Source organism: Oncorhynchus mykiss, chromosome 1 (genome assembly GCF_013265735.2).
Source record: "Oncorhynchus mykiss isolate Arlee chromosome 1, USDA_OmykA_1.1, whole genome shotgun sequence".
NCBI lineage: Eukaryota > Metazoa > Chordata > Actinopteri > Salmoniformes > Salmonidae > Oncorhynchus > Oncorhynchus mykiss.
In genome coordinates this window covers 30,359,070-30,368,309 of record NC_048565.1, presented here as the reverse complement: position 1 = coordinate 30,368,309, position 9,240 = coordinate 30,359,070, and the positions used below count along the sequence as shown (strand labels likewise).

The following is a 9,240-nucleotide window of genomic DNA, read 5'->3' as shown; positions in this document are numbered from 1 at the left end:
TGCAAAATTACCCTTTATCCATTCCTTGGGGGCTGAAACATGTCTTGCAAGGTCATATTGATCAAAAAAAGATGAGCTACTGTATGTGTGTGTATATATGTGTGTATATATATATATATATATAGACTTTGCAGGGTATTGAAAATAAATGTATGTTTCTCAATTGTAAAAAAAAAACATACAGTGGGGCAAAAAAGTATTTAGTCAGCCACCAATTGTGCAAGTTCTCCCACTTAAAAAGATGAGAGGCCTGTAATTTTCATCATAAGTACACTTCAACTATGACAGACACAATGAGAAAAAAATCCAGAAAATCACATTGTAGGATTTTTAATGAATTTATTTGCAGATTATGGTGGGAAATAAGTATTTGGTCAATAACAAAAGTTTATCTCAATACTTTGTTATATACCCTTTGTTGGCAATGACAGAGGTCAAACGTTTTCTGTAAGTCTTCACAAGGTTTTCACACACTGTTGCTGGTATTTTGGCCCATTCCTCCATGCAGATCTCCTCTAGAGCAGTGATGATTTGGGGCTGTTGATGGGCAACACAGACTTTCAACTCCCTCCAAAGATTTTCTATGGGGTTGAGATCTGGAGACTGGCTAGGCCACTCCAGGACCTTGAAATGCTTCTTACAAAGCCACTCCTTCATTGCCCGGGCAGTGTGTTTGGGATCATTGTCATGCTGAAAGACCCAGCCACATTTCATCATCAATGCCCTTGCTGATGGAAGGAGGTTTTCACTCAAAATCTCACGATACATGGCCCCATTCATTCTTTCCTTTACACGGATCAGTCGTCCTAGTCCCTGTGCAGAAAAACAGCCCCAAAGCATGATGTTTCCACCCCCATGCTTCACAGTAGGTATGGTGTTCTTTGGATGCAACTCAGCATTCTTTGTCCTCCAAACACGACGAGTTGAGTTTACCAAAAAGTTATATTTTGGTTTCATCTGACCATATGACATTCTCCCAATCTTATTCTGGATCATCCAAATGCTCTTTAGCAAACTTCAGACGGGCTTGGACATGTACTGGCTTAAGCAGGGGGACACGTCTGGCACTGCAGGATTTGAGTCCCTGGCAGTGTAGTGTGTTACTGATGGTAGGGTTTGTTGCTTTGGTCCCAGCGCTCTGCAGGTCATTCACTAGGTCCCCCCGTGTGGTTCTGGAATTTTTGCTCACCGTTCTTGTGATCATTTTGACCCCACGGGGTGAGATCTTGCGTGGAGCCCCAGATCGAGGGAGATTATCAGTGGTCTTGTATGTCTTCCATTTCCTAATAATTGCTCCCACAATTGATTTCTTCAAACCAAGCTGCTTACCTATTGCAGATTCAGTCTTCCCAGCCTGGTGCAGGTCTACAATTTTGTTTCTGGTGTCCTTTGACAGCTCTTTGGTCTTGGCCATAGTGGAGTTTGGAGTATTTTATACTGATAACAAGTTCAAACTGGTGCCATTAATACAGATAACGAGTGGAAGACAGAGGAGCCTCTTAAATAAGTTGTTACAGGTCTGTGAGAGCCAGAAATCTTGCTTGTTTGTAGGTGACCAAATTTGCAAATAAATTCATTAAAAATCCTACAATGTGATTTTCTGGATATTTTTTTCTTTCTCATTTTGTCTGTCATAGTTGAAGTGTACCTATGATGAAAATTACAGGCCTCTCATCTTTTTAAGTGGGAGAACTTGCACAATTGGTGGCTGACTAAATACTTTTTTGCCCCACTGTATATATATATATATATATATATACGCACACACACATACATACACACACACACATATATATATGTTGTTGTCGTTTTTTTTTACAATCCAGCTTTTGAGAAACATACATTTATTTTCAATACCCTGCAAAGTCTATTCTATGAACAGTTTTCCACTATACTTACATGCACTTAAAACCTTAACCAACCCCCAGTTAGAGATAGCAGCAAAATGGGAGACTCTGAAACACACACAGGAAAACATGCACCCAAACCAACCACGAGACAGAGGACAGAAAGCCTCAGACAATTTACAGTGTATGCATATTTTAGTGGTTAGTGTAATATTTGGAATAGCCAAATAGTTGCCAATTAAAATAATATTTGCACCAGACTAGTAAATAAGTATTCTTCAGTGTGCAAACCATACATATGAAACTAATAATCTGAGGAATGCATCTAATATTACAGTGAATAATATACCATAAGCATTAGAGGACAGCCAGAGGATTGCCTTTACGCAGAAGCCATCAAATGTTCTCTATGTATTTAGTTTTAGCTTAAAGAGGATATGCATTTACTGAGCTAGCTGGGCGCAGTATCCCTCTGAAGATGAGTCTTCTGCATTAGAAGTGTATGATGTGTACAAAATGATTGTAAATACAGCATGTTCACAATCAGAATACATTCTAGAAAACAAGCCAACCGAGGTACCTCTTCTGAAAATATTGGGTGAGATGGGTAACTTGACTAGACTTGACAGAAGTTACCAAACACTGAATACATCAGGGAACAGCTTTACGAAACATATCCTTGGGTTGTGTTTCCACTGGAGAAAATGGTGGGTTCAAAATCCAACATCCTCTGTTTAATGCTGGCATTCACCTGAAAAACAAGTGAAAATACAGAATAAGGTTACATATAGAGTACCAGTCAAAAGTTTGGACACACCTACTCATTCAAGGGTTTTTCTTTATTTTTACTATTTTCTGCATTGTAGAATATTTCAAGAACTTTGAAAGTGCAGTCGCAAAAACCATCAAGCGCTATGATGAAACTGGCTGAGGACCGCCACAGGAAAGGAAGACCCAGAGTCACACCCTGACTTTAGAGAGCTTTTTATGTCTCTATTTTGGTTTGGTCAGGGTGTGATTTGGGTGGGCATTCTATGTTCCTTTTTGTATGTTTTTCTATTTCTTTGTTTTGGCCGGGTATGGTTCTCAATCAGGGACAGCTGTCTATCGTTGTTTCTGATTGGGAACCACACTTAGGTAGCTGGAGACAGGCTGGGGAATATAGCCGCCCGAAAAAGGAGCTGGAGGCAGCTAAAGCTGAGATGCGGCGAGATGAGGCAAGGCAGCGCAGCAGGCATGAGAGGCAGCCCCAAAAAATGTTTTTGGGGGGCACACGGGGAGATTGGCGGAGTCAGGCGATAGACCTGAGCCAACTCCCCGTGCTTACCGGAAGCAGAGTGGTACTGGTCAGGCACAGTGTTATGCGGTAAAGCGCACGGTGTCTCCAGTGCGCACTCATAGCCCGGAGCGCTATATGCCAGCCCCCCGCAAGTGCCATGCGAGAGTGGGCATCCAGCCAGGGCGGATTGTGGCAGCTCAGCGCACTTGGTCTCCGGTGCGCCGTTTTGGCCCAGGGTATCCTGCGCCGGCTCTGCGCACTGTGTCTCCGGTGCGCTGGGACTGGTCAGTTCGTCCTATGCCTGCGCTCCGCCCATGCCGGGCTAAAGTGGGCATTGAGCCAAATGGAGAGGTGCGAGTGGTAAGCACCAGATGTCCAGTGCTCCCCCATAGCCCGGTTCGACCTGTGCCTGCACTCTGGAGGGGCTGGGCTAAAGTGGGCATTCAGCCTGGAGGAGTGGTGCCAAGGCTGCGCACCAGAGCTCCAGTGCTCCCCCACAGCCCGGTTCATCCGGTGCCTCCTCTACGCACCAGGCCTCCTGTAGGTCTCCCCAGCCTGGTGGGCCCTGTGGCAGCCCCACGCACCAGGCTGTCTCTGCATCTCCTCCCTCCAGAGTCGCCCTCCAGTCCGGAGCCTCCAGAGGCGCCGTCCAGTCCTAAGCTCCCAAAAAGGGCGCCAAGTCCGGCGCCCGCAACGAGGGCGCCCAGTCCGGGGCCCGCTACGAGGGTCCAGTATTTCTTTGTTTTGGCCGGATATGATTCTCAATCAGGGACAGCTGTCTATCGTTGTCTCTGATTGGGAAACATACTTAGGTAGCTTTTTCCCACATGGTTTTTGTGGGTAGTTGTATTCTGTTTTGTGTCTGCATCAGACTGTTTCGTTTTGTTCCATTTTGTTATTTTGTCTCAGTGTTCAGTTTAAATAGTCATGAACACTTACCACGCTGCGCTTTGGTCCGATTCCTCTTCTTCAGAAGACGACACCCGTTACACAGAGTTACATCTGCTGCAGAGGATAAGTTCATTAGCGTTACCAGCCTCAGAAATTGCAGCCCCAAAAAATGGTTCACAGAGTAACAGACATCTCAACATCAACTGTTCAGAGGAGACTGCGTGCATCAGGCTTTCATGGTCGAATTGCTGCAAAGAAACCACCACTAAAGGACAGCAATAAGAAGAAGAGACTTGCTTTGGCCAAGAAACACGAGCAATGGACATTAGACTGGTGGAAATCTGTCCTTTGGTCTAATGAGTCCAAATTTGAGATTTTTGTTCCAACCGCAGTGTCTTTGTGAGACGTATAGTAGGTAAACAGAAAATCTCTGCATGTATGGTTCCCACCGTGAAGCATAGAGGAGGAGGTGTGATGGTGTGGGGTTGCTTTTCTGGTGACACTGTCAGTGATTTATTTTGAATTCAAGGCACACTTAACCAGCATGGCTACCACAGCATTCTGCAGCGATACACCATCCCATCTGCTTTGCGCTTAGTGTGACTATGATTTGTTTTTCAACAGGACAATGACCCATCACACCTCCAGGCTGTGTAAGGGCTATTTGACAAAGAAGGAGAGTGATGGAGTGCTGCATCAGATGACCTGGCCTCCACAATCACCTGACCTCAACACTCTTTTGGTTACTACACGATACCATATGTGTCATTTCATAGTTTTGATGTCTTCACTATTATTCTACAATGTAGAAAATAGTACAAATAAAGACAAAACCTTAAATGAGTAGGTGTGTCCACATTTTTGACTGGTACTGTATAGTTTCTTGTGAAATGATTCCAAGTTGTGAATACTGTACAATTGGACAGACCTGGCTTCCTATTCAATCAACATGAGCTATCAGGAGACAGAATATATTTAGCATGGGTTCCCAGATCCTCAAAAAGTTCAACAGCTGCACCATCAAGAGCATCCTGACCGGTTGTATCACCGTCCGGTATGGCAACTGCTTGGTATCCGACCGTAAGGCACTACAGAGGGTAGTGCTTATGACCCAGGACATCACTGAGCAAGCTTAATGCCATCCAGGACCTACATACTAAATAGGCAGTGTCAGAGGAAGTCCCAAAAAATTGTCAAAGACTCCAGTCACCCAAGTCATAGCCCGTTCTCTCCGGAGCAAGTCTAGGTCCAAAAGGCTCCTTAACAGCTTCTACCCCCAACCAGTCTTTTAATCAAATGGCCACCCGGACTATCTACATTGTTTTTACACTGCTGCTACTCGCTGCTTATTATCTATGCATAGTCACTTCACCCCTACCTACATGTACAAATAACCTTGACTAACCTGTACCCCCGCACATTGACTCGGTACCAGTACCCCCTGTATATCGCCTCATTACTGTTATTTTATTGTGTTACTTTTTATTTTCATTTTTACATGAGTTTATTTTATAAGTATTTTATTAACTCTCTTGAACTGCATTGTTGGTTAAAGGCATGCAAGTAAGCATTTTAAGGTAAGATTTATACCTGTTGTATTCGGCGCATGTGACAAAATACATTTTATTTGAAACCCCACATCTTACAGAAGAACAATGTTGAAATAATTGATTTACTACTGATCCGTTTGCATTTCTAAGTCGACTGTCCACTGGGTGTGGGAGGAAATAGCCTTGCTGAGCTGAGTTTGACTTATAAGAATACTGTAGAATATAAGGTAAACAGGAGGCCATATCTTTCTCACAGGAAATTGGGACTGTGTCAAAGAACAATTGAAAGGACGGATGGGAGAAGCCTTATATCAACACTTGAAATTTTACTACACACAGAAAGCATATGTGACGTAAAGCTGTGCAAAGACCAGAAGTACTTTATTTTACCGTACTGTTTCCATTTTCCCTGGTATTTTAGTAGCAATGGATACATTCTTGAAGGCTACTTCAAAGAATTTAACACCAGTAACATTGGAACTAGGCTACCTGGTACCAAATGTTACATGGTGGTGTTTGTTTTATGGAATCACAATGAAACATATGTTATTTATGTTATTGCTATGTAATTAACATTTTCGCATGTTATTTCTTAGATAATAGCTATTAATTACTTTACCGTGAAATATTGTGAAACCATAGGTTCAGTTAACTCCAAGAACTTCCCGAACCATGTGAGATGGATGATATTGAATGTATTTGGTTGAGCTCAAACAGTTCCCACTTTCATGGTTATTGTTGTTTAGTGTTTATTAAGCAGACAGTCTCAAATCTAAATATCCTACTTTCAAACATTTCCAAAATTTGCAATTATGGCAAGGGAAATGTGTGTGGCAGCTCCACACAGAAAACCTTTCATGATTAAACATCTAAGGGAAGAACATTATTGTTACCTTGTAAAATTTTTAATTTTGCTTAAGCACTGGCAATGAAAGTAGTGGAGATTAAACAAAAAAAGCCAATATGATGCATTTCCGTATGCTCTAATTTTGTCCTTATGTTTTTAAACTGAAATAGTATGAAGAAGGGCTCAGGGCACATGCGCTTTGCATTACGAACTGAACATATCACAGAGAAAGTTACCCATTCACGGATGCAACAAAAACATATCGATAACATTCATCTAATGAGTTAATCAATGGCACTGAAATATTTTGAAGACTTCTGAAACAGGAATAATCAGTGAGCTATAAATAAAGGTAAAAAATAGAAAGCATCCTCATAAACAGGGATGTCTGAATCAAAAAGAAAAGGCTGAACGGCTGTGCCACTCTTGTGGGTTTGGGAAATATTTTGGTGCTCCCTCATTTCAAGTTCAGACCGCCTTGAACTGATGAGAGTAGGCCTACCTGTACTTGACATCAAAGAGGGTGGAGTCCTCTTCATCATCATTCTCCTCATTCAAAGGAGCCATTTCTACTCGCTCTGCTGGTGTCGTGATTATGTCATACTTTCGTGTTTTCCTGATTCTCCGTCCAGATCTATGAAAAAACAGAGAAGTGTTGTGATAATTACATTTCAAGAGGGCTGCATTTACACAGGCAGCCCAATTCTGATATTTTGCCTAATTATTGGAAAAATTGCTGATCTGATTAGTTAAAAGACCAATTAGTGAAAAAAAATGATCAGAATTGGGCTGCCTGTGTAAACGCAGCTGAGGTGTGTAGTAGTTTCCCACTTGGAACAAAGAAGAATCTGATATGACTGCTTTGCCATATGGACAGGATTAAAGTAGTGTATTGTGGTTGCAGTTTAGCGTTTTTCGTCATTAATCTTGTTCTGTAGGCAGCTCTGCAGAGTGGTCACTAGCTGGTACAGCCACAAAGACATCAAATCTGATTTTAAACCTAACCACACTACTAACCCTAATGCCTAACCTTAAATTAACACCAAAAAGCATGTTTTCAGGAATTTTTACAATATAGCCCATTTTGACTTTGCAGCTGGCCCATCTAGAGAAATCGCTCCGTTCTGCCTCTAGGGTAAGATTCATGACAGTAAACGTCAACCTGCATTGTGGTTAAGGCCTAATGTTCCACCTGGTGTAGGGAATGATTATGTCATCGCTGATGTAGCCTAATGTAGTGGTGTTTAACATATTTAGATATTCAATTACTGACACAATATGATAGTTGCTGCAATATAAAGAACACCAAGACGCATCCCCTGTTTGTCAACTCTCCTACTACATACTGGCTGATCGAAATCAATAATGACGCACATGCTAAGTTTTTTAAGTAAGATCTTTATGAATGCTTCAATTCGATTTCATAGAAGAATAGTATAGTATATTACAATAGTAATATATGTTAATTAAGATAATACAGTTGCCTATAGAGTTTTTGGTTGCCTATTGGTGTAAACATAAATCAGCCTACCTGATCACTTTGATTACCAAGCACGTGATGAGAACAGCTGTTAGCGCGCAAATAATAATTACAGTATTTTTAAGAGTAGGAAGATATTCTAACATTGAAGACATTCTTGATTCGGTCTTATCTGTGTCGTTATTTGACAAATCCCCTCCATGAATGGATGATGTTGAATTTAGCTGCGTTGAGGGTGAAGGTAGAGTTTGTGGTTCACCGATAACTTCCCATGCCACAGCAATAACCAAAGTGAATATGAAACTGTATGACACCATCCTGCTTGAAAGAATAAGAGCAAATGTCTTGTGAAAATTATCGTCTGTGTTCTTTCTATCTAAATTACTTTCACGAAGCCAAGGAAGATATGTGATTGAAAATATTCAAAGACATGCTGTGACATTTCATGAAAGGTGTTTAAAATTGCGCCACCGCTCGCCAAACGAAATTGAAACGATTCCATAAAATGGTGTAAATATCCAATCTGTATAACCCAACAATACTATCTCCTGAATGGTTGCGGACTGCTTCTTTCGCTGCTCGCTGCTTCTCCTAACTGCTGTCAAAGCAAAAGGTGCCAGGCTTCCGGTCTGGACAGCCTGGTATCATAGACTAGACGTAACATAGTACACGTAAATCCGGGAAACTAATTTCTATGATATGTTACGTTTGGTATTGTTACATAAAACATATGGTTACTGAAAGTAGGGTTGTTGGGTTGGGTTGGGCGTATAATGTGAACGTCTAGCAGCACAAAGGTTGTGAGTTTCAATCTCATCACTGACAATTTTTGAAACTTTTCAACTACTTACTACTTTTGTGCAACTTTGCAACTACTTAGCATGTTAGCTAACCCATACCTAACCATAACCTTAACCTTTTTAGCTAACCCTTCCATAGCTACGTGAAGTAGGAGTGCTTAGGGTGCTGCAGTATCCCCTGAAAAATTGGAATAATAATATATATATATGTAATTTTATTTCACCTTCATTTATCCAGGTAGGCTAGTTGAGAACAAGTTCTCATTTGCAACTGCGACCTGACCAAGATAAAGCAAAGCAGTTCGACACATACAACAACACAGAGTTACACATGGAATAAACAAACATACAATCAATAATACAGTAGAAAAATCTATATACAGCATGTGCAAATGAGGTAGGATAAGAGAGGTAAATTTACAGATGAGCTATGTACAGGTGCAGTGATCTGTGAGCTGCTCTGACAGCTGGTGCTTAAAACTAGTGAGGTAGGTAAGAGTCTCCAGCTTCAGAGATTTTTGCAGTACCAGTCAAAAGTTTAGACAC

General features: G+C 41.5%; 1 non-coding gene across 1 annotated transcript; it reads right to left on the bottom strand.

The window, feature by feature from the left end:
• Window positions 1–1,707: 1,707 nt before the first annotated feature.
• Window positions 1,708–8,544, bottom strand: fam174b. The gene is made up of 3 exons (XR_005051438.1): window positions 7,946–8,544; window positions 6,917–7,048; window positions 1,708–2,598 (listed from the first exon to the last, which is right to left on the bottom strand). It is a non-coding gene; the product is annotated as a family with sequence similarity 174 member B (transcript).
• Between the last annotated feature and the right edge of the window lie 696 nt (window positions 8,545–9,240).